Consider the following 24468-nt stretch of genomic DNA (forward strand, 5'->3'; position numbering starts at 1 on the left):
TTTTAATGCCATTCACTCATATGTTTTCGTGGTTTACTATTATGTTACATTCTTTAATTTACAGTTTAATTACACTTGGCACCCAAAAGCATTTTCACGCAAGTAATTTGCAAGTTCGTAAACACTAAAAATGCTTGCGATGAATTTTATTTTCAGTTTATTGCAAATAGCATATCCATATAAATTATCTTAATTTTTTGACAAGAATGGGATTAATAATTTAAATTAAAAGTAACACAAACTGAAAATCAGGTCTGTTATCTGATGCGATCAAAATGCGGGATAGTTAGAACAACATAACCACTTATAAAAACTTTCGAAAATCAAACTAAATTCGTTATCATTTCATGTTTCTTAACATAATGAATTCAGGTAACAACACATTATTCAGAGTCATAGTCTTGCGATATATGTGATCATGATAGGTCATGCGATATATGGGTTACAGCCGAAAACATCGCGGCAAAAACATCGCAGACGAAAATGTCGCGGAGAAAACAACGCAAGGCGAAAACGTCGTGCTACAAAACATCGTGGGAGAAAACATCGCAAAGAGAAAACATCGCAGTTCGAAAACATCGTGGTACAAAACATCGTCGTCGAAAATAAAGCGGTTCAAAAACATCGCAGTTTATAAACATCGTCGTTGAAAATATCGTGGTAAAAAATAAAGTATCTACAAATCATCGCATGACGATAACATCCCAGACATGCTTTTTTCAGGCATGCTTTAATAAGTGTAAATGGATATTCCCATAATGATTTGTGAGGGCAAGATGGAAAGAAGGATAATTTTTACTTTCATATTTTTTATTAATTAATAAATTTTTGCTGAGAAAATAAAAAGGAAACTTAAGCATAAAAAATTAATGCAACTTATAGCACTTAATAGAATTTTAAACCGACATAGTTAACTAACAAAGGCCATTAATAAATCATTTTTATAAAGTTTTTACTGGTAATATTTCATGAAAAGTATAATCTATAAGTTACATTTAATTTTCTATGCTTAAGTTTCCTTCTTACGTTTTCAGCAAAAATTTATTAGTTAATAAAATATGTGAAAGTAAAATTTATCCTTCTTTACACATTGCGCTCACAAATCATTATGGGAATATCCATTTACAATTATTAAAACCTGAAAAAAGCATGTCTGCGATGTTATCGTCATGCGATGATTTGTAGATACTTTATTTTTTACCACGATATTTTCGACGACGATGTTTTTAAACTGCGATGTTTTTGAACCGCTTTATTTTCGACGACGATGTTTTGTACCACGATGTTTTAGAACTGCGATGTTTTCTCTTTGCGATGTTTTCTCCCACGATGTTTTGTAGCACGACGTTTTCACCTTGCGTAGTTTTCTCCGCGACGTTTTCGTCCACGATGTTTTTGCCGCGATGTTATCGGCGGACACCGATATATGTGATCAGGTTTATAAATCTGAAAATGTGAGAAAGGAATTATTACTTTTTAGATCAATAGTTTCGTAAAAACATTATTTGTTGCTTTAATCGAGTATCTTTGCTTAGAATCGTCGATTGTATTTACAATTGCAAATACAAGACAAAAGTGAGTAATGCGCTATCGTGTTTTCTCTGATTTTCTGCCTCTGCATGCTATTCAAATACCAGCATCATTAAATTGATAATGCATTTAAAAGAGAAAAGAAAAATGTTTTCACTTCTTTCCTCCAGTAAGGTGACTGCACCTGGTCTCTTTATCGCATCAGCTAGTATAAGTGAGTATCCATTACTTAACTTCGAATTTTGACCAGTCTAACATGATTTAGGCATTAGCACATCGCAAATGCGAGTTTTTTGCTTCGGAGTTTACATTGTATTCTACATTTTTAAAATTGTCATGTTCTTATTTCTGGGTGCCTTCTCAAGTTCCCATGAATTAAATCTGTAATTACAATTGAAGTAACTTTTTTTAGAAATTTAAAGCATGACTGAAAAGGAAACAAAGTGACTTAAAGGGTTTAATTCAACTGATATTTAGATTTTGACCGTCCTCTGAAAAATAAAAACTACTTTAAAATAATTCAGTTTATCGCCATGTGCATGAACTGCTAATGAAAATACATAAGATGCGTCGACACTGCATAGTGAAAGAAAACTAGATAGCTAATAGTTTATGATGTTAATAAAAGTTTCTTTTTTCATGGTTAGTGAAAAGTTACGAATTTAACAATTTCAGCGTGTTATTCGTATTTCTTTTGAGATATGAAAAATTTCGCTTTCGTTTAGCCTAAGCCCGGTTTCAGTACTTCAAAATCTCTTAAGAGAAAATACTAGACCAGGATGAGCAAATTATGGCCCGCGGGACAAATCGGGCCGGCAGAAGATTTTATTTTAGAATTATAATATTGATTGTGTATGGAAAGTGTGCGGACATATAGCATCATTGCGAATATTATAAAAAGTATATATGTGAAACTATTAAACTTATAGCGTAGCTAGTGCTTGTTTGCGTTATTCGTAAAATATTTCAACTCCAAAATTATTACTAAAAAGCGTAATGTTGATTCAGAGTGCCGTGCGTTTAATGATAAATGGACCTGGAAATATTTTTTACAGTTGTAAAACATAAAACAGTGTGTCTCATCTTCAGTGAAGCTGTAACAGTCATCAAAGAATGTAGTATTTCCCGTCATTTCACATCTAACTATAATAATTCCAGTTACGATGCAGTGTCGAATATGAAAGAAATCAAAATGCATTCCAATTACGATAATAATTCCAGTTATAATTCCAGTTACGATGCAGTGTCGAATATGAAAGAAATCAAAATGCAGAAAGTCTTTGTAAAAAATTACTAGATCGACAAAAATTTTTAAAGAAGGTAAACAGTATCTCAGAAGCAGCTACACATGCAAGTTACATTGTAGCATACAATATTGCTAAAAATAATAAGGCTCTGAGTGATGGGAATTTCGTTAAACAATACATGCTTCAAGTTTGTGATGTTTTATGTTCAGACAAGAAAAATAATTTTGAGACTGTAAGCTTATCTCGAAAAAACGGTGACTTCTAGAATCGAAAATATCGATAAAAATATGGCATCACAATTAGAGTCAAAGATTGGCCAGTTTAAATTTTGCTCCATAGCTATGGATAAAAGCACTGATATAAATGATGCTGCTCAATTAGTATTATTTATAAGAGGTGTTGATGAGACCTTTGAAATTACCGAGGAAGTGGCGTGCATGCGTTCTTTAAAAGGAATTAGAACGGTATGTGATGAATTTTAGAAAGGGCTTTGAAAGTGTCTATATAACAAATATATGCAATATTAAGAGTGATGGAGCACCAAATATGACAGGAAAAAAAATCTGGAATTTTTGGAAGCTTTAATGAAAACTATTCTAGGAACAATGATGTTTTTCTACATTGTGTTTTACATCAAACTGGTCTGTGTAAATCTGCATTGAATATGAAACTCATGCTTGATTCAGTCGTGAAGCTTGTAAATACTATTCGATCTCGTGGACTTATTCACAGGCAGTTTCGAGATTTTCTTCAGTCCGTGCAAACTGAATACTCTGATGTACTGTATTACACGAAAGTAAGGTGGCTTAGCGCAGGATGTGTATTCAAGCCAGACTGGCAGCTGAAAGACGACACTGTGTCGTTCTTCCATGAGAAATGGTGTTCTGCGGAGTGCGAAATGTTAGAAGACACAGAATGGCTTTCGGACTTTGAATTTTTCACAGATCTTCTTTGTCATATGAGCAACTTGAATGTCAAGATGCAAGGGAAAAATCAATTTATCGACGATATCTGGGCCCATCTCAAAGCTTTTAAACTAAAACATTATCTGTTTGCTGAGCTAAAAACGATTTATCTTATTTCCCGATGTTAAATTCAGTAGCTTAATAAAGGAAAAGAAAAATAAAGGAAAAGAAGCTTAATTATGAAGATGGCTTGAAAAAACTGCATTTTGAGATCGAACGGAGATTTCAAGATTTCAGTGCCGTTCAAAAAGAAGTGGATATTTTTACCATGCCTTTCAACGTAAATTGTGAAGCAGTGAGGCCAGATTTGCAGCTTGAAATAATTGAGTTGCAATCTAACAATCATCTGAAGCAGTTGGTTTTAAATATGCCAAAGTTAGTGTTTTACAAATCCTTATCTAAAGTAAGTTTCCCAAATTTAATATCTCACTCTCAGAAAACCAGTGCTAAAATGTTTTCAACCTTAGAAAGTGAACCTTAGAAAGAATTATTTCAGAAGTCGACTGACAGATGAGCATTTAGCCTCGTTCCTTAGTACATCTCACTTAGTACCTCAAGATAAGAAATTTTTAAAAATGAAGCTGCAATTTCGTTCATGTCATTAATATACGTAAATTGTAATACTCGTATATTGTTTTTAAAATTTTAGAAAAAAATTTTCTTGGTTTTTTTTTTATTATTATTATTTTTATTTTGGCCCGCTACCAAAAACGTTTGCCCATCCCTGAACTACATAGATCTAGACAGAAAGCATTGGAGCTTTAGATAAGACAAAATCTATTGTACAACAAATTTGCATATTAGAATCTTTCATGATGCTTACTTCTTGATCTTCAATCTTGGAGCGCCAGTTGAATGTGTGTTAGACGTGAATAAACATGGCAGTTTTGAAACCTGATTCGTAGTGTTCATTTACCTTGATATTATGTGTGATTGAATTAGTCTTTTTTGAACCAGGATAACTTGAAGTTCTTGAAGGAAAATATAATATTTTATATTTTTGGCGCCAACAGTTGCGCATGAACAATTTTTTTATTTTTATATTTTTTTTATTTATTTTTTTTTTTTTATTTAGAATGCGGTGTTTTTCGTGTTAGTGAAAATTTATTCCTTTACACTGAACGTCGCAGGATTAACGTTCAGAATACTTTTGAATGTGCTTCACCAGGAAAGTGAGTGCCTAAATTTGGATTATACCATTTGAAGCCTGCACCAGGTAAGAGAATAAAATTACTTTTGTTGTTATTATGGCAGATGATATTATTAAATTGAAAGCTACTAGAAAAATCATGAGACAAGCTATTTCTAAAATAATAAATGTTGTAGAACCTGAAATTAAAAAAGACATTTGGGATAAGAATATGGTAGAAGAAAATGTGTTTTTACTTACTTCTAAACAGTCTGCGTTGAAAGAAATTAATGAAAATATTGGATTGTTTTAAAGGGGATGAGGCTGAAATTGAGAAAGAATGTAATACTCTGTTAGAGTATGATGAAAAAATAAGTTTATGTATTTTTAGGGTTAAAAAGAAACTTGCTCACTTAAATTCTCAGATAGTGAGCATTGAAAGTGAATCGCTTAGTAACCATACTGCTGCCGTAAAGGTCGAAAACAAAACTAACATTCGGTTACCTAAAATGGTGAAAATGTGCTTTAGGCCCCTGCTTGGCGATTTTTAATTTATGTCGGGGGAAAACCTCCCTAAACCCCGTCTTTAAGAAAATTTACTCCGTTTTATCGGCCGTTTCCGGCGGATAAATCTTTATGATTGCCGCTAAAAAGGCACGATAATGTTCATCACTTAGTGAGTGGTTGTGCCACTTTCGAGACATATATTCCGCTAAATATGAATCAAATTCGCCATCTACGTGGTTTGTATTTCGACGTAAATGACGTTTGATTCCAGACCAGGTACCTTCTATGGAATTAGTGTGCGCACCCGACTCGGGATCACGGAAGTACAGACTGTGGTTGACAGTCAGATGGCTATAACCTAAATTTTTTAGTCCACCATATGCCTTCCAGCAGTCTGAAACCACAGTTGATCCCGGCAACACCCATTCAACTATCACTCTTTCCAAACTCTCCTTTGATCTATTCTCAACCTCTCTAAAAAAACATCTGTTCGTGTTTCTCTCTATACCACCAATTACCCAATGACCGTCCACAGGCTTTCCTCTTCCATACTTCATTTTCCCGAATTTGCTCTCATCCACTTCAACTATTACTCCTTCACCACCAATTGGATTACTGCCATTTATCACAGTCGTCATACACACTTCTCCGCAAAACATAAACCAATCTACAACAGCATGTTCATGCACTTTCACTTCTTGAATCACAGATTCATTTCCCATTTCAAAAACCAACACCTCGTAATTCTCAAAATATCACATATACTCAAATGGCTATGACTAAACCATGAACCTTTCCTTATACTCCTACAAACATCATGCGCATTCACTTTCCCTTGCTTTCTACATCGCCATTCAAATCCATCTATACTTCCCTTTCTCTCACAAAAACTCATATTTTCACCACATTTCGAACAAGCAAAAAAAAAGTAGCAATCAAACCAACTTTCATACACCTTTCAATGACGGCACGTTTCCCTTGCACTTCCAATAAAGTAATACATTTACATGTACAATCACTCACCTCTCTCAGCATCACAGATAAATCCATAGCGACTGTTATTTAACGAAATATATGCCGAAAAATGTTAAAAATACACAGATAAAACCACTCGATTGATAACTACCAAATAACATTCAAACGGCAACAGAATCAACTGCCCAAATTACGAAGTAAAAATTCCAAGAGAAATCTTCTGCTTGGAAATTCTTTTTAACTGCAAGTACGAGTATATATTTTTAAAAACCTAAATTATCGTCTGCTACTTGACAATTTGTCTTCGGACATTTGTGCTCTCTCCGAAGAAATTTATTCGTATCTAGTTATTAAAAAACGCTGTGAAAGCCATGGCTTTTCGATATCTAAAGCTACGATAAGTAATATTGTCAACGATAGGAAATTAAAAAAAGACAACAAATATAATGAAATTAAAAAACAAAATAAAATCTGAAATTTAAGTTTAAAACACAAAATACCATTAGTTTCGCTTAAACGCTACGTGTAATTACAACAAATGCGAGAGGTTTAAACCTCGTAGAAATTTACAACATTTTCATTCAAACATGGAAGTTTATTTCTCACAAAATGCATGATTCATGCGAAGGATTCATTTGTGAAAATTTATTTGCGTGCATACATATTTTCTTAAAGAGATATCAGTCACTATGCATACCAGAAACAGTGTATAGAAAATTTGAAGTCAATTAAATAAGATTAAAAAATTCAGATAATTACACAAACTTGGCATTGCGCACTGCCTTGGTTTTGTCCATGTGCAAGTCGATTTATTTTTACTTAGAAAACATTAGAGAATTGCACAAACTCGGCAATGCGCGCTGCATTGGCTTTTCCCATATACACATCGATCTATTTTCACTTAAAAAAACATCCCAGAATTGCACAAACTTGTCATCACGCACAACGTCGGCATTGCGCACTTGGCTTTGCCCATGTGCACATCGATCTATTTTCACTTAAAAAAATCATCCCAGAATTGCACAAACTCGGCATCGCGCAAAACCTCGGCATTGCGCACTACATTGGCTTTGCCCATGTGCACATCGATCTATTTTCACTTCAAAAAAACATCCCAGAATTGCCCATACTCGGCATCGCGCACAACGTCGCCATTGCACACTGCATTGGCTTTGCTCATGTATTTATCGATCTATTTTCATTAAAAAAAATCAGAGAATAGCACAACGTCAGCTTTTCCAATCTTCTAGGATTGAGCCAAAAAGAAATACAAAATATTAAAAATAAGCAACTTTAAAACGAACCATACAAGAAAAATTTTTTCACTTACCCTTTTCAAGAAAAATTTAGTCTTTTAGAGGGGTTTTATATATGAATTTATCTCAGGGTGAAACCCTTTTGGATCCCTCCTCATCTTTAAATAAATTTACTAACGTTTTATACGCCGCTTCCGTAATATATGCAGAAAAAAGGCTAAAACCCACAGGGGGGGGAACACTCGATTAAAAAAAGAACCACCGCATAAGAATATTCAAACCGCAACAGAATTAAAAAGTAAAAATAAAAATAAATAAATAAATAAATTTTAAAAAATGAAAGCTTTTAGATTTTACATTACGCCCAAAGGAGTGTTTTTTAACGTTTTGTGTGTTACCTTTCATTATCAAATATAATGTTCTTTATACTTAAAACATAAAACTCAGTTCAACAGCAATATCGCAATATAATTTTAAAATGAGCATATCTTTAGAATTTCCGATACACAGTTTTGAACTCTGCACGTAAAAATGTTTTTTTTTTTTTTTTTTTCCCGCACTGTGTTGCCGTTACTCGCTTTGAAATCTTTGAGTTTGCTAATCAAAAATTCGTTCAAGTTTTACAAAATATCAATCAGATAATAAAAAAAATTCCAAGTTTGGGCTTCCAGATACCCATATTAGGTTGGAAACGTATGTTATTCAAAATTTGATGGCTCTAGATACCGTTGTTTTATCACAATGCGAGAAACATTTATGCAGGTTTTTCAATATTTAATTTCTTTAAATATAACACAGGGCGATAACATTTAGTGGCAGGTGACAGGTGACGGAAGACGGGGACGCCTGAAGTTTAACAGAGTTTAACAGGCATATGCCCCGCGTCCTCCCCTGGAGTTTATTTAATAGTTATAAGTGTGGATACATGGCCATACAGGGGCAACTGTTTAACATCTGGCATTTGAAGTAAATTTGAATTAACATACAGGCACGAAAAAAAAAATCCCACTTAATAGGTTATAACAAAAGAAGAAAATTAAACACCTAAAAATGGTGTTCAATTTTCTTCTGCACCCTATGCAGTCAGAGATTAGATGGTAGAGCATTAAAGTGCATATGTCAGTGCAAGTAATGCATGTAAGCCCTGTTACTCTGGTTGACAGAGGTCCTGGCCATATGCTGCTATGGTGGTTATTACTTTGCAGATTTTATTTATGGCCGCTCTGTTTTTGGCTAGGAACTTGTGAAATGCTGAGATATTGGCTGGTATCGGGAAGTGAAACTGTTCCGTGAGTGGGCACTGAAAGATATAATGGTCCGGTGACCCCTCACCCCCGCAAACACAGCGATCCGTGGTTGAGATGGTGCGGCGGTAGAAGTAATCCGGGAAGAGACCATGACCAGTAATGAAGTTGGTAAGGGGAGCAATTGCCATAAGGCGCTCCGTGGTTACTTTTGGCAAGAAGCTATGCGCTCTCCTTCCCGTGTCGCCCTGATCCCATTCTCTTTGCCACCACTGGATAGCGGTATTTCGCAGTTGACTTTTAAGGAATGATGGTGGTGCTGATACTGATATCGGTCTGGCATTTTGGTTCGAAGCAGCTTCCTTAGCGAGTTCATCCGCTGTCTCATTACCCATGTTACCTGCATGGGCTTTAATCCATACTAGATCAACATGTACGTGCCGATTATCTTTTTGGATATGCTGCAGTCGTATGATCAGCGGGGAGGCGTGACTATGTTTGTCAAGAGCAAGCAGTGTCGACATACTGTCTGTATAAAGCTGCACATGTGTGATGTTGTTGAGCGCCACGTATTCAATGGCAGCTGTTATGGCAACTACTTCTGCTTGAAAGCTGCTATTATTTGGATTGAGGTGCCCTTTCCAATGGTGTGCAGCATGGCCTTGCCTGTAGTATATAAAGGCACTACCTACACCCTCAGCAGTTTTCGAGCCATCTGTGTAGAACGCGTGCATATTAGGGTTTCCTTCTGGTTGACGTCGTGACGGTTTGAGGATAGTGTGAATGCCAAGTCCCTTGTGTGCTGGGTGCGTGTGGAAAAGAGTACATGGATGTTCGTAATTTGCAGGGTAAGGTGCCTGCAAAGGTTGCGTCTTTCTGTAGATGTATTATTTTAGTATATGTGGTCTCTAGCTCCACTTGGATATGAAGTGGTATGATGCCTGCCAAGGTGAGTGCTGCATAAGTTGCAGTGGTGCGGTAGGCTCTGCATAAACCTAGGGCGAATGGGCGCTGTAGTGATAGGAGTTGCTTAACCTTGCGTGCAGTCATGGATTGTGCCCATATAGCTGACGCATAGAGTGCCACCTTCTCAGCTACAGTTTTGTAAAGTACCTTTTGAATGTGGGGATTCCGTCCCCAGTTCCGGCCTTGGAATTGTCGTGATCTCCTGGCAATTGCAGATGTTTTAATCTTTTGTGCCTGGATATGCGGAAGCCAAGTCAGACCTGGGTCCCATATTACCCCAAGGTATTTTAAAGATTTTACGACCTTAATATTCCGGCCTTGTAGTTTGATACATGGGCTACGTGTTGGATTTGTACCCTTTCTTGGAAAGATGATAGCAGTGGACTTTGTGGTGGATATTTGGAGTTTTAGCTCTTCGCAGAGGTTGGCAAAGATAGTGCGTGACTAACTGCCATGGGCTTCAAGCTCAGCGCGTGTGCGGCCTCTGACCAGTACTGCCGCGTCGTCCACGTATGCAAACTAACACAGTATGTTGTGGCCACCTTGCCTCTAGGACTTTATTAAAGGTGAGGTTCCATAGAAGAGGCCCTGCACAGGAGCCCTGTGGACATTCTCTCACTTGTGTTATTGAAACAGTACTACTGTTGTTAGAGATCATCAGTTGCCGGTCTGCCAGATAGTTGTCCAGAACTTGATAGATATTTCTTGGGCATCTTGCCTCTCTGAGGGCCTGCCTGATGGCAGGCCACCAGAGGGTATCGAACGCACTTTGCAAATCTATCGATATAAAAGCCATCTGGTAGCCCTGCGATTTGTTCTGAATTATGACTTCATGGATTCGCTGCAGGGCATGAGTGGTAGAACTGCCTGATTTGAAGCCAAACTGTCTTGGGCTAATGCTTTGGTATTGATGTAGATGAAATTTTAGCCTGTTGACGATGAGCTTCTCGTAGATCTTTTCCATCGCCGACAGAAGGCAGATTGGCCTAAAGGAACTCGATACTAGGGGGTCTTTATCCTTTTTTAAAAATAATACCACATTGCCTGTTTTGAAAGCTGTGGGGAATATTTTATAATGCAGAAGCTGGTTGTAGTATTTATGGAAGTAGGATGGTCGTGCCTGATGTGCAACTTTGATAATTGCGTAGTCGAGTCCGTCTGGACCCGGGGCCTTTTTTAGTGGCAGATACCGGAAGATATTACGTATCTCCTGTGCAGAAAACTGTATATCGTTCGGTGTGCATGGCGAGCTTGTATCTTCTCTAATTTGCCTCTGTTCTGAAGTATCTGCTTGTGTATCATCTGTGGGAAAGATAGCATTTAAAAGTTCCTTGGCGGTGGAGGCCGCTACGTCCATAGTATGTGGTGCTGTTGGTTGAACTGGTACTTGCGCTGGTTGGAAGATCTTCTGCGTTGCCAGTTTGTGTAAAATTCCATATGGATTACTGTTACTGGTGCAGAAAGATCTCCAGCTGTTAATTTTAGCTTCAAGAATTGCTTTCTTGTAGGCGGCCCTTTCTTGCCGAAAGGCCGTAAGGATGTTGGAAGCTACAATTTCGTTGGTAGCAGATCTGAGGCGGCGGCGCAGAGCTCTGCACCTCTGTTTCATGTCTCTCAGTCTTCCCGTCCACCAGGATTTGCCTTGGAGTTTTTTGGCGGTCCTTGTAGGGAGGGTCTGCTGACATATTTGTCTGAGTAATGACAGAATGTGGTCTGTGTAATCATCCAGTTCTTGGGAGGTGGTAAGCTCTTCTAGTATGTCTTCTTCTCTGATGAGCAGCTCCTGAAAGGCATTCTTCAGTCGTCTTATCTTTTCGCCCGGTAGTTTGAATCTCTGGAGGATATTAATGCTTGCTTCAAGTGTTAGTGTGAAGTGGATGTATCGATGATCTGAGTTACTCTCATCATCTAGAACATCCCATGATCTAAAGTTGTTGGCAAAATTAGCAGTTGAGAGTGTAAGAACAGCCCATCCTTTGTGATAGGTATTGTCATAGGTTGGTTGTGCCCCTTGACTATTATGTAAATGTAGATCGTGACAGGCCATAAAGTCTTCCATGTCTCGCTCTTTAGCCGTTGTGTCTTGTTACCCCCATATAATATTATGTGCATTAGTGGCAACAGAATAACAACACAGCTTCAAAACATCGGGTTAGCCATTTTGGCGCGTTTGCCCATTGAAAAACAATCGCCAAGCAGTGGGCTAAACTGCATTTTAACTCCTAAAATTTCAATTCCTAAATATTATGGTGATCCTAGTTTATTTTTGGAATTTTATAATTCCTTTGAAAATGCTATTGGTATTAATAATGAGTTAACAAAGGTCGAGAAGTTTACCTATCTTAAATCCTTACTCGCAGGATCCTGCTTTAAGTGCAATATCCGGGTTTGCACTATCTAATGAAAATTATGACACTTCTATAAGTTTAATTAAAGAAAGATTTGGACGAAAAGATTTGGTAATATCTTCGCACATGAATAAACTCGTGATTCTTGAACCGGTTAGAAGTTCGTCCAATGTGAAAGCACTAAGAAAACTATACGATTCCTGTGAAATCAATATAAGAAGCTTGGGTATTGTGTCGGATGCTTACGGAACCCTTTTAGGACCTGTTATTTTAAAGCTTTTACCAGACGATATGAATCTGAAGTTTAATAGAAAAAGAAACTCTAAACTGCAATATAGCCTAACAGAACTTCTCGAATTCATTAGACTGAAAGTTGAGATTCGAGAAGCTTCTAATTTAATAATAAACTCAAAGAAAAGGGACACAAATTACGGTGTTAAGCAGAATAAAAATAATTACTTAAAAGGGGCAAGCGTTCCTACTGCTTCGGCGTTAGCTACAGTGACTAAACCGTATTGTTTCTATTGTAATCAAAATACACATGATGTAGGAAAATGTGAGAAAAATAATGAGCAAAAAAGAGCAATATTAAACTACCATGGACGTTGTTACAGATGTTTGAAGAGAGGTCATGTATCTTCCAGATATAAAATGAAACTTCAACCTTGTGAGTTGTGTAATGGTTTAAATCATAATAAGCTATTTTGTAAAAATATTCTGCCTGAAGTGGAAGCAGTTTCAGATGTTAAACAGAAAGTAGTTACAGTATCAGATTTTAAGCAGAATGTAGTTGCATACCTGTCGTTTAACTCTAGGACTGTTTTTGAAACTGCTGATAAAGGTGTATATTTACAAACTTGCACTGTTTACGCTTCAGATACAGATAATACTAGAAGCCAAATAGTAAAAATCTTAATTGATGGTGGATCACAGAGGTCATTTATTAGATCAGATTTGGCTAAAACTAAAATTAAGGACTTTAAGGAAAGAAAGGTTATATATTTATTCGTTTGGATATAGCCAAGGTAAACTAATAAAATATAATGCTGTTCAAATTTCTCTGAAATGTATGCATTGCCCTAATGACTCAATCACTGTTGAAGCTCTTGTTATAGATACAATTTGTGGAGCAATCATAAAAACTCCCTCCAAAAACATTTTAGAAATATTAAAATCAGAAAATCTAAAATTAGCCGATAATGGTGAAGCAGCTGAAATAAAAATATTGTTAGGATCTGATTCATGTTGGTATGTGCAAACAGGCGAAAAGAAAAGAGTAAGAATAAATTATTTGCAGTGTCTTCTATATTTGGTTGGTCCTCTGTTGGATCTTTGGAAGATGATCAGACTAGTGCCTGTATTTTTACAACTGGTATTTCCCATTGCTTGAAGGACGATAATAATTCAGTTAATGACTGTTTGCGAAGGTTTTGGAATTTGGACCACTTGGGTTTACAGGAGAACGAGAATCCTGACGACGAATCAGTCATTGAGAAATTGGAAAAAGATTTGTATTTTACTATTGGTAGATATGTAGCTCGTTTGTTATGGAAATCACATCATGCAAACTTGGGTAATAATTTAAAAAATGCCAAGCGACGTTTATTGTCTTTGGTTAATAAACTAAAAAGGGATGAATGGCTTAGGGCGAATTATGATAGCATATATTATAGCATAATAAACGAACAGTTAAAAAATGAAATAAATGAAGAGTGCAAAATTGAAAGTTGTGAAAGTAGTAAAATGTATTACATGCCACATTCTCCAGTTTTAAGAAAAAATGTATCAAAAACTAAATTCCGTACCGTGTTTGACGCATCCTCAATACAAACATGCGTTCTCAACAGACATTGAAAAGGCCTTCCTCCAGATTGGAATCTCTGAAATTGATAGACATGTATTACGGTTTTTATACTTTGATAATAATTACAATATGAAACATTATAGAATGACTCGCGTTCCTTTCGGTGTGTCATGTAGCCCTTTCATTCTGGCGTGCACTATAAAAAAGCATATAAAGAAAATAGATTTAGAAAATCCAGATATTTTTGAGACGTTGAACTATTCGATGTACGTAGATGATGTTTTCCATGGTGCAGATTCTGTGGAAAAGGCTTTTAAGTTAAGTACTGGAGCCTATTGCGTGCTTAAAGATGCCGGAATGAATTTGCGTCAGTTTAATACAAATCCTGAACGATTCATAGTGCTCCTGAACGATAGAAAATGTTTGTAAAAAATCAAATATCTGAAATACAATCATTAACTTGCCCAAATAACTGGAGACATTGTAATCCAAAGTCCAATCCAGCGGACATTTTATCTTGAGAATGTTCAGCCGAATATTTGTTGTCTTCAAGATTATGGCAGTCTGGGCCAGACTGGTTAGCTGAATCAGTGAGTGCTTGGCCTAATAAATTTATTGCGACAACGGAGTTTTCTGATGCTGAATTAGAACGGAAAAGGTGTATAAATAATACCACAATACTGCCGTCTATTGCAGAAAACTCATATTCTCTGTTGAATCTTGAAAATTATAGCAAATTAATTAGAGCTATTAGAGTGACTGCATAGATATTTAGATTTATTCACAATCTGAAAAATAAAACTGAGAAGAAAACAGGACCCTTGATAGCAGAAGAACTGTTTGTCGCAGAATTATATTTGATAAAATAAGTTCAATATGAACATTTTTCTGATGAAATTAATAGTTTAAAGTTTGATCTTCGCTCTTACGTAGAATTTACAATTCTACTTAGCTTTTGTAAGAGCAAAGATCAGGTGCTCACTTAAAGTTTTAGGAGACTGCTGGCGTGTTTCCTCCCCTGGAACCGCTTTTTATGCAAACTGCTTTATAACTAATTTTGTATAATTACCATCCAGATTTTGCAGAGCAGTTGATCTTCATTATATTTCTTTTTATTAAATTTACATTTTATACGCTATGTAATTCCAAAAATAAGCTTCGAATAGATGAATATTTGCACATTCTACTGAATTGTCGAGATCTGAAGAATTTTTACTTCCAGATTTTTACCTTATGTCTGCATAACCTGCATTTATTCCATTCGTCTTCCTATTACTGACGGAAAAAAATTACATTTACCTAAGAGATTTGGAATACTGAAGTTCATATGAATGTTGAATAAAGAGAACAAATCCGGCATTCTGTCATAACTTACTAATACTCTGAATAATAAAATTTTAAGAAAACATCAGCTTCATTCACGTGAATAAAATAAATACATTTTCGAAACACGTCCAAGAAATCTATCACAAGTGTCAACATAAAAGATCTACAAATATATATTTAAGTATTTAAACAACTCATAAGCTGAAAATAAACCAAGAGAAGAAGTATCGAGAATTCATTGGCATATACCAACATCAAAGATAAAATAGTTTCCAATAGCAAAGAGAAAACAGTTTCGAAATGTCTAAATGACTACTTAAAGCACACTCTCAAAACGTTTACGAAACGACAATGACATCACAAATACGTGAATTTTATGGAGCATGACATTATTTAAAAATTTTCTTTCGAAATTTTCGTTTTGATTTAAGAAAATACACATTAAGTAATTAAATGTGGTGTAACAGCTTTAAATAGTATTAAAATCTAATTTAAATAATTTATTATACATTAAGGTATTTGTGAATGGCAATATTTGAAACCAGACTCGAGTGCCGCGTGCGACTCTCGCACGAAGAATGTAATTTATTTTTAAATGTTAGGATATGTTTTCTATTCTTGTTTGTATGTCGCCATTTTTTTTAGTGTTAAATAAAAGTTATTGCTGTGTTCCATCATTGGAGTTGCTTCATTTCGCCAAAGAAGTATTACAGTCTTAATTATTTTGGAGGCACCGGCGAGATCGAATTATCGTGCGTATTTTTATTTTATTAGTTCATCACTGAACATAATATTAGTGATACCAGATTATTACTTCCTGTTCATATAGAATTGCTTTATTTTATTAGTTCATCACTGAACGCAATATTAGTGATACCAGATTATTACTTCCTGTTAGTAATAAATTGTCTTATTACCGTATTTATTTTATTACCGTATTTGATATTATATTTAATATTCATTTTAGTTGTCCAGATGGTAGATATATATATTGCTCTATGTTATTATTCTTATTTTAATCTTAATTAATGTGGTAGAGAGAATGAACTTCATATAATTTAAATATTTCATTTTTGAGGTATACGTACTTAACAAAGGGCATTTAATTTCGTGATTCCGGACTACATTAATTAATTAAAGTAATTGAATTGAGCTATTTTGAGGAAATATAAAGAACACAGTGTTCGTTAATTTTAAACATAGAAACAATGTCTTACTTAGGAAGAGCTCATAAGGAAGATTTCCAAATTTGGCGGCTGAACTGGGGGTTCATGTGACTGCAGATTTGAAAATAGTCGATTTAAAACAGAAAATTGTTGAAAGTAGAGATTATGATGAAGTCTTCGTCAAAGGAATTTTAGACGCAATAATAGAAGAACGGAAAGAGACGGAGAAAAGAGAAGAACGAGAAGAGAGGGAGGAAAGAGAAGAACGGAAAGAGAGGGAGGAAAGGGAAAGAGAAAAACGTAGGAGACAGGAAGAAGCAGAAGAGCGGAGAAGAAACGAACAGTATGAATTAGAGAGATTAAGACTTGAAGCAGAGGCAAAATCTCAAAATACCGGACAGATCTGGCCGAAAACGGAGCTGCGTCACCTTATTCAGAAATTCGATGACAAGAAAGGAGATATCAGTCTATATTTGCTATTGTTTGAGAGGCAAGCAGAATGGGCTAAAATTGATAAAGAAGAATCTGTATCTCATTTACTAGGACTACTTCCTTACGACGTAACCCAGTTAATAGCTATAGAACACTCCGATAAAACTAAAGATTATGAACACGTGAAGAATTTATTGTTAAGACGGTTTAAACTAAGCCCGGAAAAGTTTAGGCAGAAATTTATGAAACATGAAAAGAGTACCGAATCCACATGGGTGGATTTCAATTATGAAATAGAAAATTATTGCAAAGAATGGGTGACTGGCTAGGAGTTAAGACTTTTGATCAGTTGCTAGATTTGATGGTGATTGACCAACTTAAACGTTGAGTTCCTCCTGAAATTCGAGATCATTTTTTTGATGAGTGGGTAGAGATGATTTCATCTAAAAAATTAGCTGAAAAACTTGATGCCTATGAAAACGTTTGAGGAAATTTTCAAAAAAGACCTGTAGTGGATCGGCAGAAAGAAAGATACAATGCACTAACTCAAGGTAAATTGAGTTCAGATAATAAAAATAAAACCGAAAAAAAATTGTCATCAGGATTTAATTCGCAAAGCTGGTTTCATAGACCTAGAAGTCCACGTCCAGATGATAAATATGAAAAACGAAAGACGCCACAATGCTATCAGTGTGGGTCCTATCAACATTTAAGACCCCAATGTCCAAAACTTAAGAATAGTAATGAATCTCCTGCTAATCTTAACAGAATTAGTGCAAAACCAGAAGATAAATTTCTATTACCTTATACTAGTATGGGTTACGTAAATGGTCATAAAATTCCTATATTAAGGGATTCAGGTGATAGTATTGATATAGTTTGTCGCAAATACATCACGCCGGAAATGCTGACAGGTGAAAATGTGTGGGCGCAACAGCCATTAGATTTGAATCCAACCTGTTTACCATTGGCTGAGATCGAACTAAATTGCGATCTTGGGCGAGTAATAACTAAGGCTGCCATTATTAGAAATGATCTCGACAAAGGAAGGTATTTATTAGGCAATCGAATTTCTGTTGAATAAACAAGGAAAGGAACCTGATAGTTGTCCTCACCAGGTTAAGGCTGTCTCTACTAGAGCTCAAAAGAAAAGAGAAATAACTGAAGAGAAGATCTTGGAACCATGAAGGAAGAAAATAAAGCATCCAAAGATGTTTTTGAAGAAGAATATAATTTACCGGAGCTAAATTCGGAAGATGAAACTCTCATGAAACTGGTAAACATTGACTCAGAAGAAATTGCACAACTTCAGCTTGCTGATGAGGAACTGTCTAAAATCATCCAAGAAGTTAAAGAAGGTAAATGCAAAAATGAGAACTATAGTCTGACAAGAAAGGAGCTTTTAGTTAAAAAAACGACGGATAAAATGGGCTTTGAAAGACAGCTTGTCGTTATACCTGAAAAGCTCAAGCCGTCAATTATAAAGATGTGCCACGAAGGAATTTCTGGTCATTTGGGTGTCAAAAAGACCAAAGACAGACTTGCTAGATATTTTTACTGGACGAGGTGTTACAAAGAAACTGAAGATTTTGTAAGAACCTGTGATGCTTGTCAGTGCGCTGGAAAAGGAAATGACAAAAAGAAGTGACCAATAACATTAGTACCAGTAATTTCTGAAATATTCACTAAAATAAATGTCGATGCCGTTGGTCCGCTACCTATTTTAAAGACCGGGAAAAAATATACTATTACAGCTCTGTGTATGTCGTCCAAATATCCAGATGCTGTTGCAGTGACAGACTTCTTCGCCATCTGTGATTGATGCTTTCTTACAGATTTTCAGTCGTATGAGTTTCCCAAAGGTTATCCAAACAGATCAGGGGACCTCTTTCGTCAGTGCTTTGACAGAGGAATTTTGAAGCGTTTCGGCATTAAATATGTAAGAAGCTCTGTGTATCATCCGCAGAGTAATCTCGTTGAGCGATTCCACAGAACGTTAAAAAGGGTGTTAAGAGTCGTATGTATAGGAGCGACTTCGGATTGGGAGAATTATCTGCCATCAGTTCTTTTTGCTCTCAGAACAGTCACACACGAAAGCTCTGGTTTTACACCAGCAGAATGAGTTCATGGCAAAAACCTACGAACGCCAGTCACTTTACTTTATGAGCCGTGGCTAGAACCGATTGAAGAAAGTAATAATGTTGTCAGTTACGTTTTCGAACTTATTAATCGAATGAAGAAATGCCAAGAACTTGCCGTGGAAAACATGAAAGAAGCTCAACAACGGAGGAAAACATGGTACGATCGAAACGTATTGAAAAGAGAATTTGCTGTAGGAGATTTAGTTCTTGTTTTATCAACGAATCGTCAAAATAAACTAGAAGTACTGTGGAAAGGACCTGGAAAAATAGAGCAGAAAATTTCAGAAACCAATTATATTGTAAGTTTCGAGGAACAAAATGAGCAAAATCAAGTATATCACATTAACATGCTTAAACCATATTACAAAAGACCAGAAATGATTAATGTGATAACTGAAGTGGAAGGAGACTTAGAAATGGACATTCCTCATTTACCTTCCAATCCAAGTAAATTGAATTTCTCGGACATCATAGAGGAGAATGAACTCGAGAAAAGGTTGAAATTCGAGCAGATAGAAGATTTACGAAAGATTTTATGGAAATATTCTGGTTGTTTTTCAAATAATCCTGGACTAACAAACTTAGTTTGCCACGATATTGAGCTATTAAATAACGAACAAATACAAATAAAGCCATACAGACTGTAACCCCGACAGACTGAAATTCGCAAAAGGGAAATCCAGAAAATGCTCGATCTTAAAATTATAGAGCCGGGAGAATCGGACTAGTCTTCTCCCATGATTTTGATAGAATCTTCATCAAAGTATCAGGGTCAATGTTCCTTCTTACCTTCTTCGGGAACATGCAAGGACCTGACTCGGAACAGAGAGCTTACTAAAGCTATGTTCAAAACTGTGGAAAGTAAACAGGATACACAAGAAGGGTATACAAAACCCTTTATTTTCTCTATTTACAAAAACTTCCGTACTTCGGAATACACAGACCCGCTACTCGGGGTCTAACGTAAAAGTATAAAAATAAAACTAAACTCTATAATTTAACTTTAGAATAATAAACGTGGAAGATTGGCCTTATAATAACAGGAAGCGTATGTAGTACAGAGAACTGTGAACACTACAATACGTTTAAAATTTATCAAGAGGATTAAAACCTCTGGCCTGGAAGGCAACAAGCAACTGCGTAACTTCTAAGGTAAGCGGCCTGCTTCGACTCACTGCTTCCTCTCTCTCGCTTGGCAAAAAGCCACAACTTAAATACTTGGCGTTCGCCAGACAAACTTTGCATAAAAACCTTAACGCTTATAATTCTGGCCGGAAGTAGAAAATAAGAAGTGATAGTAATGATTTAAAATAAAATAAACGTTAGTAAAACTTAAGATCCTTACATACTTCCCGTCAGAGTTAATTAGTTTGAAACTGAGGTCTAAAACGACTTTGTTGAAAACTTTTAGCTGTAGAATCTAACGCGAGGCCAATCTTTTACAAATATTTTTCGCTAGAAACTAGAAATTTAAAAGAAAGAAATTTGTTTTTACAATAGCAGCTCCCAGGATACACAATTTTTTTTCATCTGTACTGCATCTAAACAGGAGCTTTTATTCAATTCTGGTTCTTTCCAGAGATCTGGAAGGAAAACTAGTTTAATGAAATGTTACACAATGAAATGGCAAGTAACATATATAATTATACTTCTCTTAACATTCTTATTTCATTCATGACTATTTTAATTATCTCTCCCCGTGCTCTCTGACATGTGTTGTAAAAGAACACCAAACACGAATGTGTTTCTGTCTACGTGTTCAACACTTCCTCCTACAATCAAAACACTAACGTGTTAAAATTCAACATGCCAAGACCTCGTAACACACCCTAATTTCAACTCTAAACCCTGAGGTACTATTCTAAAAGTGTCTAACTCTGAAGTGTAGCGTCAGAGAGCCTAACTACATCATTCAACCTTTAACACATATTCACCATGATTTAATCTGTTTACAGTCACAAGAATAAAAAAAATTGTAACATTACTTTCACTTTTACCATATCACGGTATTTCTTAACATTTAAAATAACAGTTCACATTGTATATAAGAACATATCAACATGCCGTTAATTTTACACATTTGAAAACATATATTAGTAGTGCATTGTTAACTTCTATTCTTTTCAAAGCAAGTGCCAATTCTTTCTACATTGAAATACTACATTTCGAAAAGTCTTTCAGACTAAAACTTCTTTCTTGCTAGAATGTTTTAATAAACTTTATACAATAACTTTTTACAATATTTAAGTCTTTACACAATGCTATTATACATCAACTTTAGTTTTACGCGCGAGTAATTGAAAAACATAATACCAAAATCGGTAAAAACTCATTTTTCGCCCTTTTGGCGATCTTGAAATCTGCCACTTGCAGTAAGAATGAAAGATTAACTTAAGTTTGCAAAGTAACATAAAATTTTACTTATCTTTGTGATATTCGGACATCCTTTTCTGGGCCCAGTCTTTAAAAGTATTGCAGATAGTAGTTTGATTTATCCTCCTTCTTGTACGGGCTCGCCCTTCAGTGCCTTCCTCTGGAAGCTTCCTTTTTTCACCAGTTCGGTCACCCTTGAATACCTTCTTTTTCTCCTCTGCTTGTGGTCTTGGCCGTTTGATGGCAGCTGGTCTTGGCGGAACCGGGAACCTTCTTTCGTGTTCCTGCTTCGACCTCGTTGCTGGCCGTTTAAATTTTCCTTGTAACTTTTCCTCCGCCGTTGATGGCCCTTCCGCAGTTCGGCGGCATTTGCTGCGGAGAGTCCTGTCGGATGAGTCGATCTTCCGTTTTAGAGCCGGGTTATAGTTGCCGTCATTTCTCCTGGTTCTCTTCACATCCGTCGTCCTTCTCCCTTCTTCATTCTGGGGGTGTTCGTGAACTCTCTTTTGTGGACGGTGGAACGGCTTCTTTTTCTTGCTACCTTCAATTTTTCCGCGGGGAAATTTTCTTTTCACTTGCTCCTGCCTCTTAATGGCTTGCCCTTGTACTTGTCGTTTTTCCACCTCTGGAGCTTGTGTCTGCGTTGTCTACCGTGCCGGATCCTGCAAAAGATCTGAAAATATTTGCATTTTATTACGATCGAAGTAGGGTTTGATTTGATCAATGTTTGCGGAGCAGGTTTCACCATTTCTGGCTTTTAACATTACTACAGCGTGAGTTATTTTTTCTATAACATATGGTCCTTCAAATCGTGGGAAAAATTTGGCAGTTTTATCTTCTGGTGCTGAAGAAAGTGAATGCTTAATTTTTAAAACATCATCCCCTACTTTATAAGTTACTTCCCGTCGTTTCAAATCATAATAGAGCTTCTGTTTTCTTTGTGCTACTTCCGTATTCTTCTTTGCTTCCTTAATTAGTTTTTCTATATCACCCATTTTAAATTCTGGGGCTCTTTGTTGCACATAAAATAATTTATCTAACGGCGTTATAATCTTTCTGCCTAGAAATAACTCAGCAGGAGTTTTGCCCGTTGTATCATGTTTTGCGGTCCTAAGGGCGAAAGCAAATTCATTGACATAGTTATCCCAGCTTTTATGAAAATTTTTAACATAACTACGGATAATTTTCACTATATTTCTATTAACCCGTTCCGCTATATTTGATTGCGACCGATACGGGACCATTTTTAAATGATGTATGCCCAGTTTTTGGCACATTTCTTCAAATACATTACTTACAAATTGAGGACCATTATCCGATATAACTTTTAGGGGCGCCCCGTATTTTAAAATATATTTATTTAAAATAGAATCAGTAAGTAATTTCGCGGAGGCTCGTTTTAAGGGAACAATTTCGGTCCATTTACTAAAATGATCAACCATAACAAGGAGATAGCGACTTTTATTTAACTGATTTTTTGGGAAAGGGCCCAATAAATCGATGCCAATTATTTCATTTCGAAATTCGGATTTAATACTATTTAGAAACCCAGCCGGGCGGAAATTAATATAATTAACTGCTTGACATGTTGGGCAGGACTGGACATACGCCCTTGTTAACTTTTGCAGTTCAGGAAAGTAGACTGCCTCGCGTACGCGTTGGATAGTTTTTCGAATACCAGCATGAGAAGCTAAAGGGCTGTCATGGAGCTCCTGCAGGATATTTAATCTAAGACTAGCTGGGATAACAGGTCGAAATTCGTTGTTGGAATTCGTAGTTTTTGTATAAAATAATAGACCATCTATTAGTTCGTAATGGGCCGCACTATTTCTTATCGCCACAATATCTTGGTGGCTAAAATTTTCAGGATCCTTCAAATACTCATAAATGCTTCCAAACTCAGGATCCTTACCCAGTTCGGTTATTACAGTTTCTCGGGAATTTATTGTACATGCTGTAAGCATTGCCACCTTTACGGTATTACCTTGTTCGTCTATTTTAATTCTTGATAGGGCATCTGCTACGATATTTTCCTTTCCGGGGGGTATGCTTGATTACCAGATTATATTCTTGCAGCTTGAGTGCCCATCTTATTAACCTTGGGGATAAATTTTTCCCTGAGTACAATCTAGTTACCGCCGCATGATCAGAGTACACTGTTATCGGCGCCTTTCCAAAATAGACTCGGAACCTTTTGCACTGCTAACAGAACTGCAAGTACCTCTCTCTCGGTCGCGGAATAGTTTCTTTGTGTTTGAATTAAAGTTCGGCTAAAAAATGCCACGGGCTGCTGATTTTGCGAAAGTACCGCTCCTACCGCATAATCCGAAGCATCCGCTGAAATTTCTAAATTCTCATCCTTTTCAGAAAATTTCAACACAGGGGCTTGCGTTAATGCTTGTTTTAATTTTTCGAAAGCACTATTGGCTTCGGCCGTCCACGAGAATCTTGCCTTTTTCCTTTTTAATTTTAATAATGGCTCAGCGATAGCCGCAAAATCTTTTATAAAGGACCTATAATATGAACAAAGTCCTAGAAAAGAAGAGAGCTTCTTTGCCGTGTTTGGAGTCGGATACTTTTGTACAGCGATTATTTTTGATTCATCTGTCTCGATTCCTTTCTGAGATATCTTGCAACCTAAATATTTTAATTCAGGGGCTGCAAATTTGCACTTTTCGACATTAACTTTTAGATCGGCCTCATTTAATAAAGAAAACACCTGTCTTAAATCCTGTACATGTTGGTCGAGATTATCACTACTAATAATGATATCGTCTAAATAGATAAATGTGGACTTTCCAAGAACAGGTCTTAACACAATGTCCATGCATCGCGGAAATGTTCCCGGGGCCCCTGAAAGGCCAAACGGCATACGCAAAAATGCATAAGTGCCAGACTTGGTTATAAAAGCAGTCTTAGGCACGTCCTCAGGCCTAACCCCTATTTGAAAATAACCAGTCGTTAAGTCTAAAGTCATCATAAATTTGGTTGATTTTATGTTCCTTAGAATTTCTTCAATGATCGGTAACGGATATACCGGTTATTTAGTTATGGAGTTT

The sequence above is a fragment of the Stegodyphus dumicola genome, chromosome 6 (assembly GCF_044657685.1).
Source record: "Stegodyphus dumicola isolate Sdum_Otavi_A_Nest chromosome 6, ASM4465768v1".
NCBI classification, from domain to species: Eukaryota; Metazoa; Arthropoda; class Arachnida; order Araneae; family Eresidae; genus Stegodyphus; species Stegodyphus dumicola.